We start from the raw sequence: 23253 nt of genomic DNA, 5'->3' as shown, positions 1-23253 counted from the left end.
AGGAGGCCTAACAGGATGGTCATCGCTGGGCCCAGAAAAGGAAGGCAAAATTTGGGGTGAGGGCTACAGGGTTCTTCTCATTGGTTGGAGGTGAGGTAACAGGATGGTGCTCTAGGAATCTTGCACTCAGCCTGAAGTTACCATCCTCCACCTGGGTGGGGTCCCGGTTCTGCAGAAGAACTCAAAGATACAGTTATGCACACTCCTTGAGGAGGAACCAGGTGCCTGCCCAAGGCTGAACCACCATTTGACTGTTTCTCCCGTTTTTGCATCCCCTCCCTTTCCTGATTAGCAACTGTTTGAATCTGCGCTTTGGAATTCCAGGAAGGTCAAGGAGGTTGAATGAAGTCTGTATCCTATAAACAAGAAACAGGGGACACAGAAAGGATTTGTATTCTTGAGCCCCTCAAAGTCCTGTTCAGTTTTAATTCAGGAAACTGGGCGACGATGGCTCTTGCCACTTCCTGCTAAAATGGGACATAGTTCTGCCTCAATTTGGAGAATAGACACTGAATTGGAAATATTTCTGAGTTCTGAGCCACTCTCTCACTTCGTCCCAGCTTACTCTTCTGCCTCCCTGTGTCCTCAAGTCCATTCTCTATGTCTGTGTCTTTATTCCTGTCCTTGGCAGGCGGATTTTAAACTACTGCACCACCAGGGAAGCCCTGGACATGTCACTTTAGTTATGAGCTTATTTCCTCTATAGTAGTACCTATTTTATAAGAGTTCTGTGAAGACCCGAGAAGAAAATGGTTGTGAAAGCTCCCACATCTGTATAATGCTTTATGGGTCACAGAGCTTTATGTTAGCATAGGCTGTTTATGCTTGAACCACTCATGTATTCAGAGGAAAAGTTCTATAAATGGGTGGATTTCTATAAGTATTAGGTATATGGGAGTGGGTGGGATAGAAAGTTGACTAAAACATCATCTCCATCTTCAGACAATTTCTAAGTTCTCTCAACAGCCCTCAATGTATTTCTCAAGAATGTTCAGTTCTAAGACTTCCCTGGTGGTCCAGTGGCTAAGACTCCGCACTTCCAATGCAGGGGGCACGGGTTCAATCCCTCCTCATGGAAGTTCCACATGCCGCTTCTTAAGGCCAAAAAGAAGTTCAGTTCCAAATTCTAGAACACTCCCAGAAAGAAGGGGCTAAGATCATTCAGACAGTTTTGTGGAGGAAACGAGAAGGAATTTTGCCTGGAAGGATGGAGTAGAAGGAAGACGTTTCATGTGGTAAAACAATATGGCAGGAACACAGAAATTCATTCATTTCTTCCTCAAATATTTATATACTGTTCAGGGCCTCTCCCTCCATGCCCTCTCACCCTACCATACATACACTAAGCCTTGTTGGTTCTGTCTTCTGTTTCTTCAATCATCCAGCTTCCTTCTCTCTTCTGTGCCACTTCCCTAGTCTAAGCGACAAGCCTCTAATCTAGATTACCAGAGTAGGCTCCTTACTGGTTTTCCTTTCATCTATTTTGGCCTCCCTCCAACCAGTTCTCTATGCTGTAGCCAGAGACCGCCTTTGAAGTTGCAAATCTAAGCTTGTTACTCCCTTTTGTAAAACCTTTCAACTTTCCTCTGACTTGGAGGATAAAGTTCAGACTCCTTATCCTGGCCTACAAGGCCTTGCATAATTGATCTCAGCCTACCTTCCCAGCCTCGCCTCACATCTCATGGTATCTCTTTCCCCTTAGCTTTCTTTTTTTTTTTTATTTAATATATTTATTGGAGTGTAATTGCTTTACAATGGTGTGTTAGTTTCTGCTTTATAACAAAATGAATCCCCCTTAGCTTCCTATGCTAAGAAACATTGGCCTTTCAGTTCTAGAATAGGCCAGGCAACCTTATGCCTCTGGACTTTTGCACATGTCGCTCTGCTTAGAGTTTCTTCCTTCTTCCCTTCCTTTTGGCTTGTCTTTCAGGTTTCAGCTGAAATGGCAACAATAGCTAACATTTATTGAGCAGGTACTGAGTGCCATCATTGTTAAAAGTATTAACTCATTTAATCATCACTATAACTTCATAAGGTAGATACTGTTGTTAGTTCCACTTTATAAATGAGGAAAATGAGGTTAAATAACCTACTTAAGGTTTGAGTCAAGATTTAAACCCAGACTGACTGGGCACGTGAATTACTGCTGCACTGTACATAAACAGCATGGTATAGGAGACTTTTAACCCCACAGACCTAGGTTCCCCAGTTACTCATCTTGTAGCTATCTAAACTTATCCCTTATAGTACTTAAATGATCATAATTAATTAACTGTGGCATTATACATTTAATGACTGTCTTCCCTGTGAGATTCTAAGCTCACTGTATTTCCAGTTCCTAGCACAGTGCCTAGCACACAAGCAGTGCTCATTAAATATTTATTAAATTAATAAATACCTTATATACCTGAATATAAGGTACTGTTTTTCCTCTCAAAATAATTCCTCAGAAAGGAAGTTGCCTTATATTTTGTGTTCTTATAAAGTCTCCTATTATAGTCCACAATGTCTGATTTTTTTTATATATGATATTTTGTTTTGAATCAAGGTATTGCTTGGGAGGATGCAGCCTGAGATAACTTCAGTCAATGCTAGTCCTGCAAGCGTATAGAGGTCACTGGATGGAATCACTTAAAAAAACAAAAGAGGGAATTTCCTAGTGGTCCATTGGTTAGGACTTGGCACTTTCACTGCTGTAGTCTGGGTTAAATCCCTGGTCAGGTAACTAAGATCTCTGCACGCTACAAGCCGAGCCGTGTGGCAAAAAGAAAAAAAGAAAAGGAAAAAAATTTAACACAGATTTAATTAATTATTCTGGGGTTAGGACCTCACAGTTTTTTTTTTTTTTTTAATTTAATTTTATTTATTTATTTTTTTAGGACCTCACAGTTTTGAGTGTTAGATATTGTTACTAATAAGCGTTTTAAAAGCAACAGAGGGACTTCCCTGGTGGCGGAGTGGATAAGACTCCGTGCTCCCAATGCAGGGGGCCGGGGTTCAACCGCTGGTCAGGGAGCTAGATCCCACATGCATGCCACAACTAAGAGTGAGCATGCCACAACTAAGGAGCCCGCCTGCCGCAACTAAGGAGCCGTGGAGCCGCGACTAAGACCCGGTGCAACCAAATAAATAAATAAATATTAAAAGCAACAGAAAAAAAGCAACAGAAAGAGGTTATATTTTGGATATCAGGAATATGCAAGCATAGCATGAATTAAAAAGGAAAAAACAACTGTCCTCAAACAATTCAGATATACGTAGGATGACATGATCTGCAAATTGAGCAAGTTGACAATAAAAGTGACTTGAATGATGATGAAGGCACTGATAATTTGAATTAAATTGTTATGAAATTTGAGTGAAAAAGCATTATATCTAAATATTTTATAAATGATTTAAAATATATGTTGCTAAATAGTATTAGACTTAAATTTTCACTAAATTAGTAACTATTTAAAGTAGACATATGACTATTTCATGTATATCAGGTTGACCAAAAACTATTTTTTTAGTTCTTCTCTTTGGGGAAACAAAGATTGCCTTATATTTGGGCACATATATTAAAATGTGCAGTACATTTTATTAGGTGTTGTTTATTATGTATTAGCAGACACAAAGATGGGCTGATAGGAGCTTGCAGAGAACAAAAAGAAAACTAGCTTGGCTGAAACAAATGGTTATATTTTAGAAATAGTCTGTTTATTCATTAATTCCACAATTATTGAGCATCTCCCCCAGGCCAGGCATTGTTCTTATTGATTGGAATAAATCAGAGGTCAGACAGATAGATTCCAGCCCCAGTATATTTCACACTATAAAATGATTGGGAGAGGGGGTGGGAGGGAGGCTCGAGAGGGAGGGGATATATATATATATATATATATATATATACACATACATATATATATACACACATACAGCTCTTTCACGTTGTTCTACAGCAAAAACTAACACAACATTGTAAAGCAATTATACTCCAATTAAAAAAAGATACAGTATCAATTGATAAGGAACATATTAAAATAAAATGATTGGGAGATACGTTTGGAATACTAGAGCAAGGGAGGATGCTTGGGCAGACTTATGTGTGAAGATTAGGGATTTGGATTTGATTTGAAAGGTATTAGGGAATCATAATGCATTTTGCCCAAGGGAGTGACAAGATGAAAGGGATGTTTTGTAAAAACTAGCCTGGAGAAGTGTCCTCCAGGTTGTATAAGAGTGGGAAAAGATGGGAGGTTAAGGATACCAGTAAGGTTATTACAAGGGTCTGGAGAAGAGATAGTGAGAAACCATCAGACTGCCCCCAAATGATGACCATCTTTAAGTGGTTCCAGTTTTGTGGTACAATAAGTGGGAACCAATTTGAGCTCCCCAAACCTGTGCGTCATTTAGCTTGTCATCAGCATTTGCTATTAATTCAGCAAACACTGAGGGCCTGCTCTGCAGCCATTCTACTAGGTTCCAGGAAAATAAAGGCAAATACGAGGCAGGCCTTTCCTTCAAAAAACTCAGAGGATTAGTAGAGATGATCGACATTCAAAAATAATTGAGCTCTAATGTGATAGATGCTATAACAGAGAAATGTCAAGGTACAGTGAAAGTTAAAGGAAGGAGTAGTAAATTGCTAAATTCTGGTGGTGGTGGGGTCATCCATGAAGACTTTCTTTTTTGAGGAAGAGGAGGAGAAGCTCATCCCCAGGAGTTGATGAAGGGAAGGGAGAGAAAAGCAGGTCATCTACTTAATTTTGTCTACATGTATATTTATAGAGCTCATATGTTGAAAACCATATGCAGTGAATAGGGTTAGCCTCTGGCCCATCCCTTTCATTTTAGATGTTAATCTCCATGTCCCAAACTGCTTAACCCCTGCTGTGCAAGGATATCCAATTCAGTGTGGACCTCAGACTTTCCTGTGGGGGGAGGGAAACTGCGAGAGTATCTGGGAGAGGCCTGGGGAGGTGTGTGGCCTTGTACCCACAGCCAGATAGGTCTCAGCCTCTGGCTTCACCATGAAAAGTCAGGTCTGAACTAGATGATGGAGGAGATGACTGGCAGATTGGGAGATTGACTGGCAGACAATAGAGGAAGGGCTTTCTGAGAAGAGGGAACAGCATGTGTGAAGAGCAAAGACTGAAGCTTCAGGGAAAGATAAATCTCTTTTGCTAGTACAGATAATAAACATAGTGATTTGCCACCTCTAGATACTAATTTATTGAGTTTGACAGGCTGATGTGGGGCAGATTATTCTTCTTAAGGCACTGAAAAAAAATCGCGGGATGAAAGAGTTCTTTGTTTGTTTTGTTTGTTTTGGCCACACCTCGCGGCATGCAGGCTCTTAGTTCCCAGACCCAGGGATCTAACCCATGCCCCCTGCAGTGGAAGCACAGAGTCCTAACCAGTGGACCACCAGGGAATTCCCCAAAGGGTTTTAATAACCAATGGTTAATGCAATTTTTATTTTATTGCATCTCAGAGCAAGATTAAAAACTTTATAATTCCATTTATTTTTTATGTGTTAAAAAAATTTTTTAAAGGAAAAGAACAAAGAATATTATTACATTCATCTATGTGTCCACCACCCAAAATGAATAAATAACATCATACCTATTTTCTCCTCCCAAGTTCCATTTCCCTTCCTTCCTTTAGGCATCCCTTTTATACCAGTCCACTTTTAATACTTTAAAAAAATATGTGTACCATATACTACTTGTGGTATATATATATATATAGGATATAGTATTTTTATATGTTTTAAAAATTCATATAATTGGTTTAGTGTGACATTTTTCTGTTTTGTTTCCCCTCAAACTTCTTTTCAGAATTCATCCATATAGAACAAGTTCATTAATTGTAGCTTCTGTGTGGTGTTCCATCACATGAATACACTCCAATTTGTTTATCTATTTGCTGCTAATAGACACGTACTTTGTTTTCAGTGTTTCATTATTACAAACTCTACATCACAGGGAACATCCTCAAACATGCCTTCTTGTCCTTATTAAGGAGAGTTTCTCTTAGACAGTGTTTTTATTTCTTTTTAAGTGTAACACACAATAAGAAATGCATTTTATATCAAGACCCAGTTCATTTATGAAATAAAAGTTTAACAAAATAATACCTATTTTTGCTAAATGCACTCTATTTCCTATTCTATTTCATTTTTGTAAAATGATGGATGTGACCCAATAAATTTATTTCATGACCTACTAATGGATTGAAAAACACTGCTGTAAGGCAGTAGAGTTTCTGGGTCAAAAGATATGTGCATTTTCAACCTCAGTAAATATGTATTGTCAAGTTGCTCTCCAAAGTGATTGTGTCAGTTACAGGTTATGAGAGTCCTAGTTTCTCCACATCCTCACCAATGCTTAAAATGGTCAGACTTTCAGGTTATTACTAATCCAGTAGATGTGAAGTGAATCTCATTGTCAGTTTATTTTGCATTTCCCTGATTACTAGAGAGGTAGAGTAGGTTTTTCTATGTATTATCGGTTATTTGGATTTCTTCTTCTGGAAATTGACTATTCCTGCCTTTTGTCCATTTTTTTATAGAGTTGCTTCTCTTCTTCTTCTTCTTCTTTATTATTATTATTGTTGTTGGTTTGTAGGAGTCCTTTACAGATACCCATCTTTTTCTGATATACATGTATGTTGCAGATACCTTCTCCCCATCTCCCTGTCTGTCACTTGTATTTTAACCTTGTTTGAGATGTCTTTTATGTAGGAGATTTTAATATTTGTTATAGTAAATTTTATCAAAATTGTCCATTTTTCATACTTCTGCTTTTTCTTAATTTAAGAAATTAGATCATGAGGATATTCTATTTTTTTTTCAGATAATTTTGAAGGTTTTGTTTTGTTTTGTTTTGTTTTACAACTTCAGGTCTTTCATTCACCTGGAGTTTATTTTTGCCTGTTCCTTTTCTGTCTTCTGAAACTTCTGGGGCTCACCATTTGATTCTTCATCACATTTCTCTCTAGTGAGAAATCTTAGGCACTCTAGGCATCTTACCTCCTCCTTCTGAGTTTTTCTCCTAGAAATAACAGAATGGGAATATAAATGAAGCTCCAGGCTTAGAAAACTAGCTCTTTGAAGGCCTGTAAAGAAGAAGCAAGTGGCAGAGATGCGGTAAAAGGAGTCATTGGGAGGAATCTCTGCAAAAGATGATACACAAGCGGTTCTTCCTACTTTACACAAAGAACCTAAGGCTCCTGAAGAAGAATTATGCCTGTGGGGAGAAAGAAGAGTTTCTGAGAGGGCTGGCCCTGAAAGAAAGGAGGTGTGGACTTGAGGCAGGATCCTTATGTCCTACTTTTTTTAAAAAGATATTTTTATTTATTTATTTGCTTGCGCTGGGTCTTAGTTGCGGCACACAGGATCTTCATTGCGGCATGCGGGATCTTTTAAGTTGCGGCATGTGGGCTCTTAGTTGTAGCATGTGGGATCCAGCTCCCCAACCAGGGATCGAACCCAGGTGCCCCACGTTGGGAGCACAGAGTCTCAACCACTGGACCACCAGGGAAGTCCCCTTATGTCCTACTTTTAAAGTCCTTCCACATCTACTTTCTTATTTTACCTCTCTCCCCTACCTTCAAGCCCTGTGAGCCTTTTTTTTTGTCTTGCACTAGCAGATTGTGAAACGGAGGCACATAGAGTCACATAGAATTTGTTGGTGAATTTAATGGAGAACCCAGGTCTCCTGATCATCACACTGGAAGGTTTCAGGCAAGCTCAGCTTGAAACCAATTTATGAGAGAAGATTTGTAAGAGAGGAGGCTAGCATTTCCAGAGGAGCAGAATCCCCAAGTACGAGAAGTAGTCTTTGATTTCTAGTGTAATCATTGCAGTCTTATTCATCATCAAAAAGCCTTTATCAGTGCCAGCTTGCAATGAGCAATTAAGGTAGACACTGAACTAAATTTAGAATGTATTGCTCATGAACATGGTCTAAGAATTCATACTCTGAGATTAATATAAGCAGATAACAAAGGACATATCTTTATGACAATAAAGAAGAGGTAGACCAATCTAGCTACTGTGGACAGTAAAGAATTAACGTCAAGCATGTCAGAAGTCACTGCAATTCAAGGAAAAGAGCATCGCTGGGTGAAGAGCAGTGCCTAGTAGGGATAGGTTATAGGGGTTCCAAGTTCAGGGAAACTGTTACCAACCAGTTAGGGAGGGCAGGTCTCTTGCCTTCTGACTTCTTCCACTCCCTTCCACCTGCCACACACATGCCCCACCCCAAGCTTTTCCTCTTCTAGGCAACATAACCCTTGCTGAGGCTGAAGATCAGAGGAATTTTTACTTCGCGTTAGTCTTTGAATGAGGGGACCTTTACCCAGCATCAGTAGGAACCACCCTCAGGAGCTACTTTGCGCTGCCGGGCACATCCACAGCACTTAGACCAAAAGGACAGAGGTGAGGACACTCCTGGAGAGAGGGTCTCCCCACCCAGCTTTGGCAGGGTCACCCACGATCTCTGCCATCAGCCTTGATGTTTCTTGTGGCACATGGCTCGTTATTCCACCTGCACCATTCACTAAGCTTCTCCTGGGTTCAGATTCTGTGGGAAAAAGGAAGCCCCTGCTTCAAGGTACTCTCAGTCCAGGCACATCTGCATATTCAGCAAGATTCCTAAATGTCTTACCTAGCTGAGTCAATATTAGAAAGACTCCATGGATTTTGGAGTTTAATATCACTCTCATAATATCACTATGAAATGTTCTAATGTAGGAAAATAAAGGATTAATATGTTCACACACACATGCAAATGTGTGTGTTGCTAAATGCACACGCATTGCTCAGGGGGAACTCATTGGCCCTGTCTCAGGGTCTTTATACTTGCTTTTCCCTCTGCCTGGAAGTTCTCCTCCAGATAGCTGTTCATGAGACTTGCTCTCTCACTTCGGTCAGATTTATCCTTCAGGGTGAGGCCTCCCCTAACCAGCCCCTCTGAAATAGTCCTTACCTCCCTCGGCTGGCTCTTGCTGCTCCTTACCTTGCTCTTTAAATTTATTTTTTAAATAGAATTTATCACTGCCTGACATATGCTTACTGACTTGTTCATTATTTGCCCCCCTGTCCCCAGAAAGTAAGTTCCTTGAGCAGGAACTTTGTATGTCTTGATCACTGCTATTTTCCCATGTCCAAACAGTACCTGGCACATAGTAGATCCTCAACGCTGTATGAAATGAATGCAATCAAATGAAATGGAACAAACATGTGTGTTTGTGTGTCCTTTTTCTAATGTTGTATGGTGACATTAAATAGAAGAGACCGAGATGTCTTCCTAAACTAACCCTATTCAGCTTTGTAAACTTGGTCATTCTGAATCTCTGACCCCACCTCTTGAGAAGACTCCTCACCAATCTCTTTTTCAGTCCAGGTGACTCACCCTCTAACTCCAAGGGTCAGCTCGTGTCCCAGGCACCCCTGGCCACTATTTTTGGTTTGAGACTCGGCTCGTAACCCAAACTAGGTGTCAGACAGAGCCCTGAGATTTTTGCTGCAACAATAGGGGAAAAGATACTCTGCCTGCTGGTGGGGAGGATTCCATCAAGCCCAGAGCAGATGGTGGCCATCATCCCACCATGCAGGCGGAACCTGTCTGAGAATAAAACCGCCCTGGAACTGAAGTAGAGCCCAGAGTGAGAGGGAGGTAGAAAGAAAGAGACAAGTGGACAGCAGCTTGGTTGATATTATCTGAGTCCCCAGATGAAGCCCTGCCCAAAGCTAGCTATACCATTGGGTTACGTGAGTGATTCAGTTTGCTTTGAACACAATCATTCTGAATTGGGTTTCTATCACTAGTAATCAAAAAACGAAACAAAGGAATTCCCTGCGATCCAGTGGTTAGGACTCGGCACTCTCACTACCAGGCCCGGGTTTGATCCCTAGTCAGGGAACTAATATCCCACAAGCTGTGAGGCGTGGCCAAAAAAAAAAAAATTATGGGACTTACCTGGTGGCGCAGTGGTTAAGAATCGTCCTGCCAATGCAGGGGACACGGGTTCGATCCCTGGTCTGGGAAGATCCCACATGCTGTGGAGCAATTAAGCTCGAGTGTCACAACTACTGAGCCTGCGCTCTAGAGCCCACGAGCCACAACTACTGAAGCCCGCATGCCTAGAGCCCGTGCTCCGCAACAAGAGAAGCTACCACAATGAGAAGCCCGCACACCACACCAAAGAGTAGCCCCCACTTGCTGCAACTAGAGAAGGCCCGTGCGCAGCAATGAAGACCCAATGCAGCCAAAAAAAAAAAAGGAAAGAAAATCATGTCTAATGCACATTTAGCTGTACTACATCAATTTTCACTTGTTTACTAAATGACACATGCAGGTTTTTACTTAAAACTTTTGAACATTTATATAGCTTACAAAATAATCTTGTATATATGTATCACATATATTTTAAAATTTTTATTTATTTATTTTAACATGTTTATTGGAGTATAATTGCTTTACAATGGTGTGTTAGTTTCTGCTGTATAACAAAGTGAGTCAGCTATACGTATACTTATATCCCCATATCCCCTCCCTCTTGCGTCTCCCTCCCACCCTCCCTATCCCACCCCTCTAGGTGGTTGTATCACTTAATTTTAATATGAGTGTGTGAGGTACGGTATATTCTTTTAGTAGGCTAAACTGAAGCTCAGAGAAATCAAGCAATTTATCCAACAACACACAGCTAATAAATAGCAGAGCAAGAACTCTAAGTAGTTATTTGGCTCTAAGTTCAAAGCCTAGTCTGTGGCTCTTCAGCTGCTTTCTTAAGTATCTGTGGAGTTTCTTCCTGATTTTTTTTTCTTTCTCTTAATAGAAGAGAAACTCTCTTAAAGACAGGACATTGCTCCTTGCCTTGAGTCTTAATCCCTAGGGCAGCTCCCTGGAATGAGCGGGGTTTAGTGTGGAGGGTTGGCTCTCACAGATTGCAAGGGTAGAGTTTGCCAGGTCTGTTCTCTCATCAAGGAGCTTGTAATCAGCTGGCTGAAATAATGCATATGTATTACAGTGGTGTTTTTCCACCTTTTTTAGACTACTACAGTAAGAAATTTTACATCAACCCAGTATACACACACACATTATTAAAATAAAGTTTCACAAAATAATACCTACCTTAGTACTTGTGACAGTCTCTGATACTTCCTATTCCATTTTTTAAAAATTCTGATTGTGATGCACTAAATTGATTTCATAATCCAATCATGTATTGAGACCCAGTTTGAAAAGCACTGTTATAGATCACATATATATATAAAGTCAAATCCAAGCCAAAGTTCAATATTTCAAATGCTTGTTGAGTACTAATGATGTGATAGGTGCAGTAAATGATATAAAATTAATGTACAACTGTCTTTATGAGGCTCACAACTTAGTGGCAGAAATTAGAGAATAAACAAATAATTAGTAAAAGAAAAAATATGAGCCAAAAAAAGCACAAAGATTCAGGAGCAGAAGAGGTCACATCCCATGAGAATCAGGAAAGGCTTTAAGGGGTGGGTCGCATTTGAGTTAGGTCTTGAAAAATGGACAGGATTTCAATACTCGAAGTGTGGGTGGAGGTAACAGTAGGAGCCAAGGCACAGGGTCAGGCAAGTCCAGGTTGTGTTCAGGAAAGGCTTGAGAGAATCAGGAAAGGCTTTAAGGGGTGGGTCGCATTTGAGTTAGGTCTTGAAAAATGGACAGGATTTCAATACTCGAAGTGTGGGTGGAGGTAACAGTAGGAGCCAAGGCACAGGGTCAGGCAAGCCCAGGTTGTGTTCAGGATGGAGAGAATATGAAATTCAACTGTAATGAAGGGTTTACATGGTGGAGAGATGGTGAGGTGGAAAGAAGGCTGGAACCATGGTGTGGGGAACCTTGAATGTCAGACGAAAAATCTATTCTGTATTTAAATTTGATAATGTGGGCATTAACACTCAGTTAATGTGTGCTCTCTTCCCCTTCCTTCTCCTCTTCTCTGTAGGCAATAGGGAGCCTTTGGAAGTTTCTAAGTGGGGAAGAGAAAAGATCAGATTGATCAGGAGGACCTTGAGGTTGTTGAGGTCAGAGGAGTGGAAGCCTAAGCAGGAAGGTGACAGCTGAAATAGAAAGACAGGGACAACTGACCTTGTGCAGATACGCTATAGTCATGGCATCGTTTGATGAGAGGGAGGATGAGGAATCCATGAGAACTTTCCATTTTCAAGCCCCAGAAACTGCAAATATAGGCAGATTGTAAGAACAAGATGGTCTGAGTAGAGAGGAGGATAGTTTGGGATACAGCAATGTTGACTTTCCAGCTGGATATCCGGGAAGAGAGACAAAGTGGCAGCTGTAGCTCGGGGAAAGAGGCTACAGAGAGTAGCCCTCAAGACTCATCCTCAGGAAGGTGAAATGGTGCTGGGGCTGTGAAGGGATGCTGCCAGCCTTGGAGTCCTCCCTGAGGATACAGGAGTGAACAGGACAAAGTCCTGGCCCTCAAAGAGGATTAGAGACAAACAGGCAAAGCAATTCCGTGGGATAGTGCTACGGGAAAGGGAAGAATACACTATAGGGTGTCACAGAAGACATACCTCACTCAGATATTGGGATCACAGAGGCCTTTCTGGAGGAAGGAACATCTAAAGTGAGACATCAATGGTGAGTAGGAGTTAGCTAGATGAAGGATGGACAGAGCAAGAATGTTGCAGCATAGGCACAATATGTGAAAAGACAGGAAGGGAAAAGAGAACATTGGTGCATTTGGGGAATAAAAAATATGGCGAGCATCCTTATGAGGCTGGTATTGTACCCAGTTCAGATAAAGAAATGGAACACAAAGATTTAATAATTTACCCATGGTTTCTCAGTTGGCTTGACCTGGAATCCAGGTCTATTTTACCCTTAAGAGGCTGTTCTTTTTACTCTAACCTGTCCCATGAATGTCTCTAATGCTGAGTGGGTCCCCAGTATTATTACGTTGAAACTGCAGACAGATTGTTTCGAATTAGAAGACGACAAAGGAGTGAACCTAAGGAATGCCTACATGTAAGGAGTAGGAGGAAGAAAAGTCCCAGTTGAAGGTAGTAGGGAAAGAGCAATTCAAACGACCCAAAGAGCAGAGTGTGATGGAAGCCGAAGAAAGAGTTGTAAGTGGAATGGTAGCACCTTTCAAATATGGAGAAAGTTGAAGAGTTCGTGGGTTCTGACTCTACTTGGCAATGATGATCTCAATTAGCTAACGAGAAAGTAATTTCTAGGGTGGATCACAAAATGGTGGAAAAATGAGTGTTAAGGAAGTAGAGGAGTGCAGATCACTTTTTCAGACACATTAATTTCCGGATACAGAAAGTAGTAGGATGGGAAGCCAACTCCAAGATGGAGGCAGTATGTTTATTAGGAAGTGATCTTGGGATAGACACTAAGGGAAGGGAAGGAAGCAGTCTGCACAGGAGAAGTTGAGCTGTGATACAGGATAAAGGCTTAGCCAACCTTCAGAGCTGTCCCGGTTGGGATGAGAGGGATGAATCTTTACATTCCCACATAGATCAGTCATTTGATGTGGGCTGCCTGAGAAAGGGGCCTGACGTGAGGCCTGAGGCCAGCAGCATCCCCACTCCAAACAGGGGTAATAAGTCCTTCTTTCTCAAAGGGGATCCTTCCTGTGCATTCCAGCATTATCACAGGGAAGAATATTTTCAGGATAGAGGAAGACTCAATTTTGGAAATAGAAACATAAATATAAACAGATATAGCCTAGTTATTTGTCTTCATTGCCTGACAGCCATAACATATTAAAAAATGGGATAATATATTTATGGAACACCTCCTATGTATCTGGCTTTTGTTAGCACCTGGTGTACAAAGATAAGATAATCGCCCCTATTGAGAAGTTCACATTTTAGTGGGAGAAGAAAGCACACAAATATTAACCCACTAAGGGGCTGTGCTTATCTTATTTGTGTTGTATCTGTACCACCCATCCTCTGCCTGGTGTGTAGTTATTTTCAATAAATATATTCAGAATGAGTTGGGGCTAGAGTAGAGTAAGGAGTGTTTGGGTAGCAGACAGAATGTAGAGCTAATGCTGCCTGGAGGAGTCAGGGAATGCTCCAACACGGGGATATTTTAGTGGAAGCTATAACAATAGCAGTAACTACAACAATAATGAGTTTTCCAGGTAAGGAAGGTATATGGCTGTTAGCGTAACTGACGCCATCTTGACCCTTACAGTTCCTCTTGTCCTTCCCCTGACCCAACCCAGGACTGTACTGTGCCGTGAATCACTTCCCTGTTACCAAGTGGTTTGTAGTTAATAGATATTTTTTTATAATCATTAGGACCAGGTGGCCCCGATGCTCTGTTGGTCCCCAAACAATGACGACAACCTTCGCTGATGTATTCCCTCGAGACTTGTTACCCATTCATAAATCTTGGCTTAGGAATGCTCATCCTGTTTCGAGCACCTACCCCCACACCCTAGGTTAACTGTAAAATTGTCCCAATGGCCCTTTGGTGGTGTGGAGCGCAGTTGCGAATGCCTCTGGATCGTTATTTGCCCAATCCCACCCTGTGAGTAAGTTACCATATAATAAACTGATCCATTGATTATATGGAGCTGCCTGCCTTGCTTTTCTGTCTCGAGGTGCTTTCTCAGTTTGATGGGCACTTTTTGTTGCCTGCGTCCTCCGACAGAAAGGGAGGGTTGGAAGGAGTGAATTTCAGACAGTTGTTTCAGGGAAAACAAAAGCATGAAAAAGAATACTTGGAGAATGGATGGGAGGTGACTATGGGAGGAAAAGTCTCCTATTTAAATAAAGAGCACACATGATGCAGATACATATTCACATCTATTTAGAAATCAGTTGGCTATCGTGGTAATGTGGAATGCTCAGTGAATTTACATTAATAGGATTTTATAAAAGAGATCATTTCCGAGCTAGAGATTTGAATGGAAGGGAATTGTTTTAGGTGTGTAAGATGGAGGCATTATGGTATGGTAGTTGGAGTGCTGGCTCTTGCATCTAACCAATTTGTGTTCAAAGCCTGGCTCTGTCACTAACTTGCTGTGTGTCTTTAGGCAAGTTACTTAACCTCCCTTAGACTCAGGTTCCTAATATGCAAAATAAAGATTACAGTTCTTGCCTCACAAATTTATTGCGAGGATTAATTCCTGTTTATAACGTGTTAAATATGGGGTTTGATACATAATAAGAATTCCATTAATGTTGTCAGTTACTATAAGTGAACAGTGGGGATCTAGTAGGAAAGAGTGGAGTGTGTACGTTGGGAGCAATTCCTGAGGCAATAGAGGGGGCTATGGTAGAGTCTCATTGTAAAATGCATTCCTATTTTGGAAGTCCTAAACCAAAACAGGGCCTTTTCCTGCAACAGGTTAGTTCATGGGTGATTTCATATTTCTTCTTCTTTTCTTCTACTTTCCCATGAAGGGGAACAAATTGAGCCCCAATCTAAGGCGGTTTTTTTTGTTTTTATTTTTTGCGATACGTGGGCCTCTCACTGTTGTGGCCTCTCCCGTTGCGGAGCACAGGCTCCGGACGCGCAGGCTCAGCCGTCATGGCTCACGGGCCCAGCCGCTCCGCGGCATGTGGGATCCTCCCGGACCAGGGCACGAACCCGTGTCCCCTGCATCGGCAGGCGGACACTCAACCACTGAGCCACCAGGGAAGCCCTCTAAGGCAGTTTTGCCTTAGGGAACTTGTCTGCTGTAGAACAAGGACAAAGAGATAGGTCAAGTTGTAATGAGATGACTTTTAGTACCTGAATGAAGAGATCTTCATCTTGGGTCGAGGACAGAAGATCCATAGTTCCTTCTACTGACTCTATGGCTGTTCTGTGTAGGCACTAGAGCCTCTTGCTAGAAGATGGATATGAATTGATTGCTGCTTTTCTTTCTTTTCCATTCTAACGTAATTTTTTCTATCACATTTATTGCATATGTTTTTTAAGCAGATTTTCCTTAAAACTACCAGGAAACTTCCTGAAGCCAGCAAGGTCCTCCTTCCAGTATCCTACCCATTCTCCTCACCCCACTCCAATGCCTCTCCTTTCCAGCTTTGCCTCCAGCTGGCGTACTAAACTATATTTGTCTGAGGCAAATTCCACGCCCCCCCCCCCTTTTTTTTCCAGCTCCTCTCTTCCTGGATTGAGAAATCCTGGCTTGCTCTGGATTTTTTTTTTTTTTGTCAGTCTCAGGTGTTTTTTCTTTTTCCCTTTGACATCAGGAACAGAGTCCTGGGTTTGTGTGGCTTTGTTGTCCACCTGTGGATCACTGATTGACCAGGCTGATGCCAGCGGGTCCTTCTGATCCCAAGGGATGGACTGGTTGGCATTTTCACCCATACTCTGAGACTGCATATAATTGCATTGGTGCTGCACATACCTATGTGGAAAATATCTGGACTGTCAGGCTTGGGGTTAATTGGTTTCAGCTTACGTCTCAGGGGAGCAGAGTCCTAGTGCACATGCAGCCCTGGTTCAAGTGCCCAAACCAGCTTCCCTCCAAGGGGAGTGGCATCCTGAAGGAAAGCAATTCCTTTTTCTCCACCCCTTTCAACCACTGGCACACACAGGCCTGCCTCTAGCTCCTGTGAAATGAGACAGAGATGAAATCTTAGAATAAAAGTTTTCAAATGCAATTCATTGTTCATCAATACCCAGGAGTGGCAGGTATATATGCTTCCCTTTTCATGAGAGGTCAAAGATGAAATTTATGCTTTGAAGGGTGTGGTTTGCTTCTTGAAATTCCATGCGGTGTCTTTAACAATGTGCTGCCCAGAGCAGCCTAAAGTGCCCTTATCTAACCAAGGGAGGCACATTTGTCTGCATATATAGAGGCAGGAGACAGGAGCCGGCACTGGGAAAAGTTAAACCCAGCCTGCACAATGAAGAAACAGCTTAAGAAGGAGGCAGCTCCACACATAGAGCTAAGTAAGTAGCCAGCAAGTAAGTATGCAACAGCCCAGGGAAGTTGCCCACCTGAGCAGACCTGGAACGAGAGAAGGATGGCTCCAGCCATGTTATTTTCTAGTTGCAGTAGAAGTTCCCAAAGGAAAGGTTCTGGTCTGGAGGGACTTCATCAAGCCTTTCTGAAACTCCCCATATGTGCTGTAGAGAGATTCTCAGAACTAATTTGTGCATTTTCTTTTCTCTCTAGGAGAAATTCTGTATGGAAACTAGCCTGTACCAGATAACTGATGAAGCTCAGCCCAGTTTTTTTGGGTCCTTGAATTTGTTTTTACTTTGTACTTTATTTGGATTTTCCTTTTTGCAGTTTACTCTCCTTTCCTCTTCTCTTGGACTCTTTTACCAACTAATAAAAATTTCTCCTAGCCGTTTTTACAGGAAGAAAGATGTTGGAGGGGTTTATGCTTTTCCTCTCTAGGCCTATGACTTGGTTAGATAAGCTTGGTTACCTTTAATGAAAGCAGTTATGGGGGCGATGGGGGGCGCGGGGAGAGGGGTGTCTAAGAATGTTTCTGTTAGCTCTAAACGACATTGTAGAAAATTAGGGTGGTTAGTCAGACTATTTTCTCCACTCTAAAGCACCACAAGTCTGGTCATCATCTGCAGAGAAAGACTCTGGTTTGTGAGATTGAAACTGCGGATGGAGTGGGACTACTTTTGGGTAGATGGAGAATAAAGTTTGGGGGAAGAAGTAAGGCAGCTGCGTAGGACAGCGGAAAACAATTCATTACCGAAGCTTGGGAATAGGGCAACTGATGCAGCCGAAATGGCTGCACTAGCTGATGTTTCGCGGTTCCTCCCAGGTGTGGGGTGCTGTTGGTGGGGCAGCAGATACTATGATGTGGCTCTGGGACCGAGAGGAAATGGTCCCGCCAGGTGGCTATACTTTGTAGGATGGAGCTGTATCTCTCACAGAGCCGCGTCTCAGAAGAAATGATCTTGATTTCCAGGACCTAACGTGAGGCCGCGGCGAATTACAGCAGGAAACTTACGTGTCTGCAGGTTGCCAGCGGGGTGGAAGACTCCAACCCACACTGTGGGTTGGACCAGCGCGAGCACTAGCTCTGCAGGAGACAGCTCCCGCCCGGGCCGCCGTGGCCCCGCCTCCAGCCTGACCTGGGGAGGGCGGAGCCCCGGAATTTGCCGTCGGCCCGCCTTGCTCGCCGGCAGCCGAGGGGAATACGGAGAATCCAGCCAATAGGAAGGTGCAGCTGCGGTCCTGTCGGCCAATCGCGGGGCGTGTAGGGGGTAGGCTGGCGTGGCACTGGTTCCAGGGGTATGGAGCCTCTGGCGCGGGGACAGACTGTCAGGTGGTTGCTGAGCCGGTAAGGTGGGGTGCAGGGCAGGTCAGAGGTCACGCGGACGCCCGGCTTTCCCCGGGTTCCCCGGATGGAGGGCTACCCTGGGAGCTGGCGCCGGGGCCAGAATGGGGCGTGCGGGGCGCCGAGCGGGGCTGCGAGGGGCGGCACGGGCTTTGAGGGCCTGGGCGCGGGGTCCAGATGGAGCCGCATTATTCGAAGGAAGACCGAGAGGAGGGAGCGGGGGGGCGGGAAGAAAACGCCAGAGGTTGCAGCGGCCTCACCCCTTTCCCTTCGCGGCCTAAGAGAAATGGCCGAACCCCCGGCCGGACCAGCCGCGGGGCCGGGACCCGTGATCGACGGTGCGCTGACCCCGTTTCACGCCGCGGAAGAGGCCGACGGCCACGGGGCAAGGTCCCCGCGGCCGCCTTCTTATCTGCGGAGACCTGGCGCCCGTCTGCTCCCTGGGCTTCCCTTCGCCCCACTTCAACAAAAGAATTCATTTTACTTCAGCCGACATCCAGGGAGCGCCTTCGTGTGAGGGGCCTGGGCAGGCCGCTGAGTACTTGTGTGTAGATTGGTTTTAGGGCTGTTTGTGCAGCCTCCAGGCTCCAGGCACCTTTGTAGGGGGCATTATTGTGCACGGTATGTGAGTGGGGTGGCAGCTCTCCATTTGTTTGGTTTCATATGTCCCTGCTTTTAAAGCTATGCTAATTTTTTTGATGTTACGCCTTTGGGTTCATTTTCACTTGGTTTCCCCAAATTCCCTTCATATATAAGATTATTTCAAAGAGCATCATTGGGGGAGAAGTTGGGGAACCTGGGCTTGGAATTTCCTGTGTGTCAAGTGAAGATACTCTCATATCGTGCACTGCTTTCAAAGGAGCGTTATGAAGTTAAGGGAATGTGACATCTCTTTAAAGTGAAAAGCAAAAGCAAAAATTATATGGAAGGGGAGGCAAGAGGAGACGGGTTTCCAGAGGTCATAATTCTAGTGAATATTGGTGAAACCAGGGGACACTGTGTTTCTACCTTGACTCTAGTGGAATCTGAACCCCGACTAGTTTGCAGCACTTCTTGGCTCTGTAAACCTTTGAGCAAGGTGCTTCTTTGTTCTTTTGTTTCCACATACTTAAAATGGGGGTTGATAATATCAATCTTAAAGAGTTGGTGGTGAGTATTAAATGTGTTAATATTCTTAAAGTGCTTAGAACAATTCCTGGCATTTAAGAGTTTTATTATTACCTACAAGTACCTTCTTCCCCCTAAAAGATTCCACACTAAAAGAATTCTGACCTTATTACTTATCCTTCTTCAAAATCCTGTGAGCCTATTGCCAATGAACCCTTAGGCCTGTTTTCCATCCACGTCATTCATGATCTGAGGCTATAGTATAGTTAACGTGTGACTAGAGGTTTTCTGCTGGGTGTTTATCATTAAATAAGGTTGGAAACTTCCTCTATACAGTACTGGGTCTGTCCATGATAGCTGTGTTGGGTAAATGAAAACTTCTTTGACTGTTTAGTTTTTCATTGGATGATATTTCATTTACAGTCTTGGCCTAGACACAGTTTTTTTTGGACCCAATACCAAAAAGGCCATGATTACAGCATTCTTGGTTTCTCATGTTTCCCGGATGGCTGGGACTTGGGCGGGGAATTTCTGGGCAGCCTGGCAGCACTTCTGGTAGTGAATGGGGAAGCTTCTAATCTTCCCCATTCTAATTCTAATTCTAATCTAATCTTCCTCTACTGTTAGGAAATCAGCGGTGATCCCTTGGAATACTCCACAGAGCTCCTAAGCAGCTTTGGTTCAGTTTTGACTCAGTGAAGTGAAGGTTAGAGGTTAGAGAGTCGTATCTATTGATACAAAGCAGCATTTTTTCTACTTGACCTATAGTGCTAAGAGCTTGGATGGGTGCTGTGGAATCAAAGACATCTTTATTCCCTGTTTCCTTACTGTGTATGTCTGCTGCCATACTTATGCCCTTTCTGTGAGCTTAAAAGTCCCTCTCAGATTCTCTTGGTACTGTCTGGAAGGTTCTAATGGAAGACTTTTTTGTCTTCCAGTTCTTCCCTTCCAAGAAAGCTGCTGTTTATATAGGTAGCATTACTGGGAACTAATCACAAAATGAGAAACTTTGAGTTTACTAAAAAGAACATCGCTTACTGCACAGTCTTGCTGGCCTAGTTTGACTGAAGTACACATAGTGTGAGTTTAGTTATTTAGCTTTGGAGTAAGATAGTTTAGTACTTGTATAAGGTTGAAAGTTGGATGTTGGCTTGGTGAGAGTGGAGGACAGTGTCTTTGTGAAACCTCTGTGCTTTAATAAGGACAGGGAGTGACACCTTTAAAGAGTTGAGTGTTTGAGGCAGAAAGGGAAGACCTTTTGCCTTAATATTGTTGTCATCTTTATCATGTGAGTCCCTCTGGTTTTAATAAAATATTTTGGAAAAGAAGAGGCAGGGAGTATTTGACTGTACCAAATGTAAGGAGTTAGAAGTCCTAGATCCTTGTTGTCTCACCCATCCGATGCCATTTATTCTTTTGATAATTTAACAGACATGTATTGAACAATTAACATTTATTGGCCCCTGGAGACACAAAGACAAGGCCTCCGGGTATCATCAGGAATATCATGGATATAATAAAACAACAATGTATTATGAACTATAATAACATCAGAATGGAATATAAAACAGTTGGCCAGGGATGATAAAAATATATTTATTGTCTAATTCCTCTTCCACTTTTTTAAAAATTAATTTATTTATGGCTGCGTAGGCTTTCTCTAGTTGTGGTGAGCGGGGGCTAGGCTTCGTGTGGTGCGCAGGCTTGTCATTGCGGTGGCTTCTCGTTGTGGAGCATGGGCTCTAGGTGCGCGGGCTTCAGTAGTAGTGGCACGTGGGCTCAGTAGTTGTGTCTTGCGGGCTCTAGAGCTCAGGCTCAGTAGTGGTGGCGCATGGGCTTAGGTGCTCCGAGGCATGTGGGATCTTCCCAGACCATGGCTTGAACCTGGGTCTCCTGCATTGGCAGGCAGATTTTTTAACCACTGCGCCACCAGGGAAGTCTTCCACTTTTAATTTAAGGTCAGAGTAACTTACATTTTTTAGTGTAAGGACCAGTTCCCAGTAAAGACTTAAATTAGGAAATTAGGGTTCTCAGGCTTGTCTTTGTGCTTATTGCTAGTAGGTCATCTTGTGTGGGTTATTTTTGTTTGTTTTGGTCCCATTTATCACTAACAATCAAGCGTCTATTAAAATTCCTAGGTAATGAAAGGAGGCTACACGTTAACTATTGAACTTGTAGCAGGTTCCAAAGAGCAGAAGGAGGCATGTATGAGGCTGGAGAATCTTATATGTATTGTCTGTCTTTACAGACAGTTTTTCTTTGCTTTAAGCAAAGAAACATTGAGGAAGATATGTACTTAAAATTGTTAGGGTCAGTCTGCATTGGGGGGCCAGTATCTGTCATTGGAATAAATAAGTTGAATGTAATCTAATAATAATCTTTCTTCACATTTGCCAGAGAACAGCTACTTAAGCAAGTATAAGGGCAAAGCACTTTTTTTCTGAGGCAAGAAGTGGGTATAGACTGATTTAATAGACTTTCTTACTTCATTGTAAAGAGGTCTTTGAAATTTTCACAGAGCTCGGAGTTGTGTTCCGGGGTAGATGTGTCACGCCAGGAGGCCAGGCTGGGCCGCGAAAGGGAAATGCAGTGCTGTAAACTTCAGGTTGGGAGGAAATTGGGGGAAGCCTCACACTGTGAGAGTCGGGAGGAACAAAGACCAAGTTATAGTTTCTGGAAGTAAGATATTAGTGACCCTGGTGTGTGAGCAGTCAAGGAGATTTGAAGCTGGCTAAGCCTCAGAGCTCTGAGCAGAGAAAGTGAAGAGCTCTATTTAACGGGTATTAATTGGGCCCTTGTAATTCTGAAGTCTCTGGTTGATGGGTGATATTTTTGTCTAAAAGTTCAGTACTTCTTGACAGCCTGGCCACGTTTCTCCCCACTGTTATCGTCTTTGACACCCAGGCAGCCGGTTTTATTATCAACTGTACTCTTCCTCCCCTTATCTTACCCCCTCTCTCCTCTTCTTGCTGCTTAAGATTTTCTCTTTCTCTTCTTTCTTTATCATTAGATGTTCTCCATGTCAGGTTTTCCTTTCAACCGTCAAACAGATTTTCAAAAGTCTAACTCAGGTGGAAGTAGCAAACTTGATGCTGAGCTGAAAATTGTAGTTCTCTGGTAGACTAAGGGAGGTGTCTCCAATTTTGAGATTATTACTATGGAATACAAAGTCGGTAACATGAACAGTCTGTCTCAGTGGCCATTGTGCCAGAGAGAGAGAGAGAGAGAGAGAGGATCTGATGTGTGTTAAGCACATTGTACAATAGCAACACTGTTTGTACTTTATGAACTGGGTGTGCTTGTGTGACTTTCAGCTTACCGAAATATTACTCACTTAGGTAGAGGGGATTAGAGTTTCCAGGCCTTTTTCTTAAGCTAAAGGGTATTAGAGTTTCCAGGCCTTTTTCTTATACTAACACCAGAGGGGCTTTTCGCTTTGTTCATGTCAGGAAGTAGATGTAATCTGTCTCCAACCTTTTTTTCATTTTGTCATTTTATATCAAATTCATTTTAATGAGAGAAAAATAGGATTATTTTTTATTCAAATTGAAAAAATAATTCCAAACTTCACATCCTCAATTATAATTTAGAAATTCACATGGCTTTTCTAAGCTGTTTCTCTCCCATCATCCCCAGTGGGGGCAAATTGAGTTTTGGAATTAATTAAATGTATATCCTGATGGAAAGACTCGGAAATTGGTGCTTCTTTATTGACCTGGAATGGAAAAACAGAGGAAGTAATAATTTCTCATTTTAAAAAATGGCTAGTAATATTCCTTATTAAAATACGTAGGGTTCAGACAGCAGTTAGATCTGTTTGAACCACTGAATATTTCAGTTTTGTTGACTCCCAGTCATCAGGGGCAGGA

At 42.6% G+C, this 23253-nt stretch overlaps 1 protein-coding gene across 7 annotated transcripts in view; it reads left to right on the top strand.

The window, feature by feature from the left end:
• Positions 1-23253, top strand: part of SLC11A2 (solute carrier family 11 member 2) — a 51412-nt gene that overhangs the window by 1670 nt on the left and 26489 nt on the right. For 3 of the 7 annotated variants that reach the window (XM_067696534.1, XM_067696536.1, XM_067696531.1), the window contains exon 1: positions 18164-18280. The exons of 2 other annotated variants lie outside the window; for them this stretch is intronic. The gene's annotated coding sequence lies outside the window, so the exon portion shown is untranslated. Of the gene's footprint in view, positions 1-18124; positions 18281-23253 lie in introns of those variants that run through there. 2 more of the 7 variants (XM_067696533.1, XM_067696537.1) reach the window with 2 other exon arrangements.

The sequence above is a fragment of the Pseudorca crassidens genome, chromosome 11 (assembly GCF_039906515.1).
Source record: "Pseudorca crassidens isolate mPseCra1 chromosome 11, mPseCra1.hap1, whole genome shotgun sequence".
NCBI classification, from domain to species: Eukaryota; Metazoa; Chordata; class Mammalia; order Artiodactyla; family Delphinidae; genus Pseudorca; species Pseudorca crassidens.
Note: the sequence above shows the minus strand (reverse complement) of the source record. Positions and strands in the feature narration are given on the sequence as shown.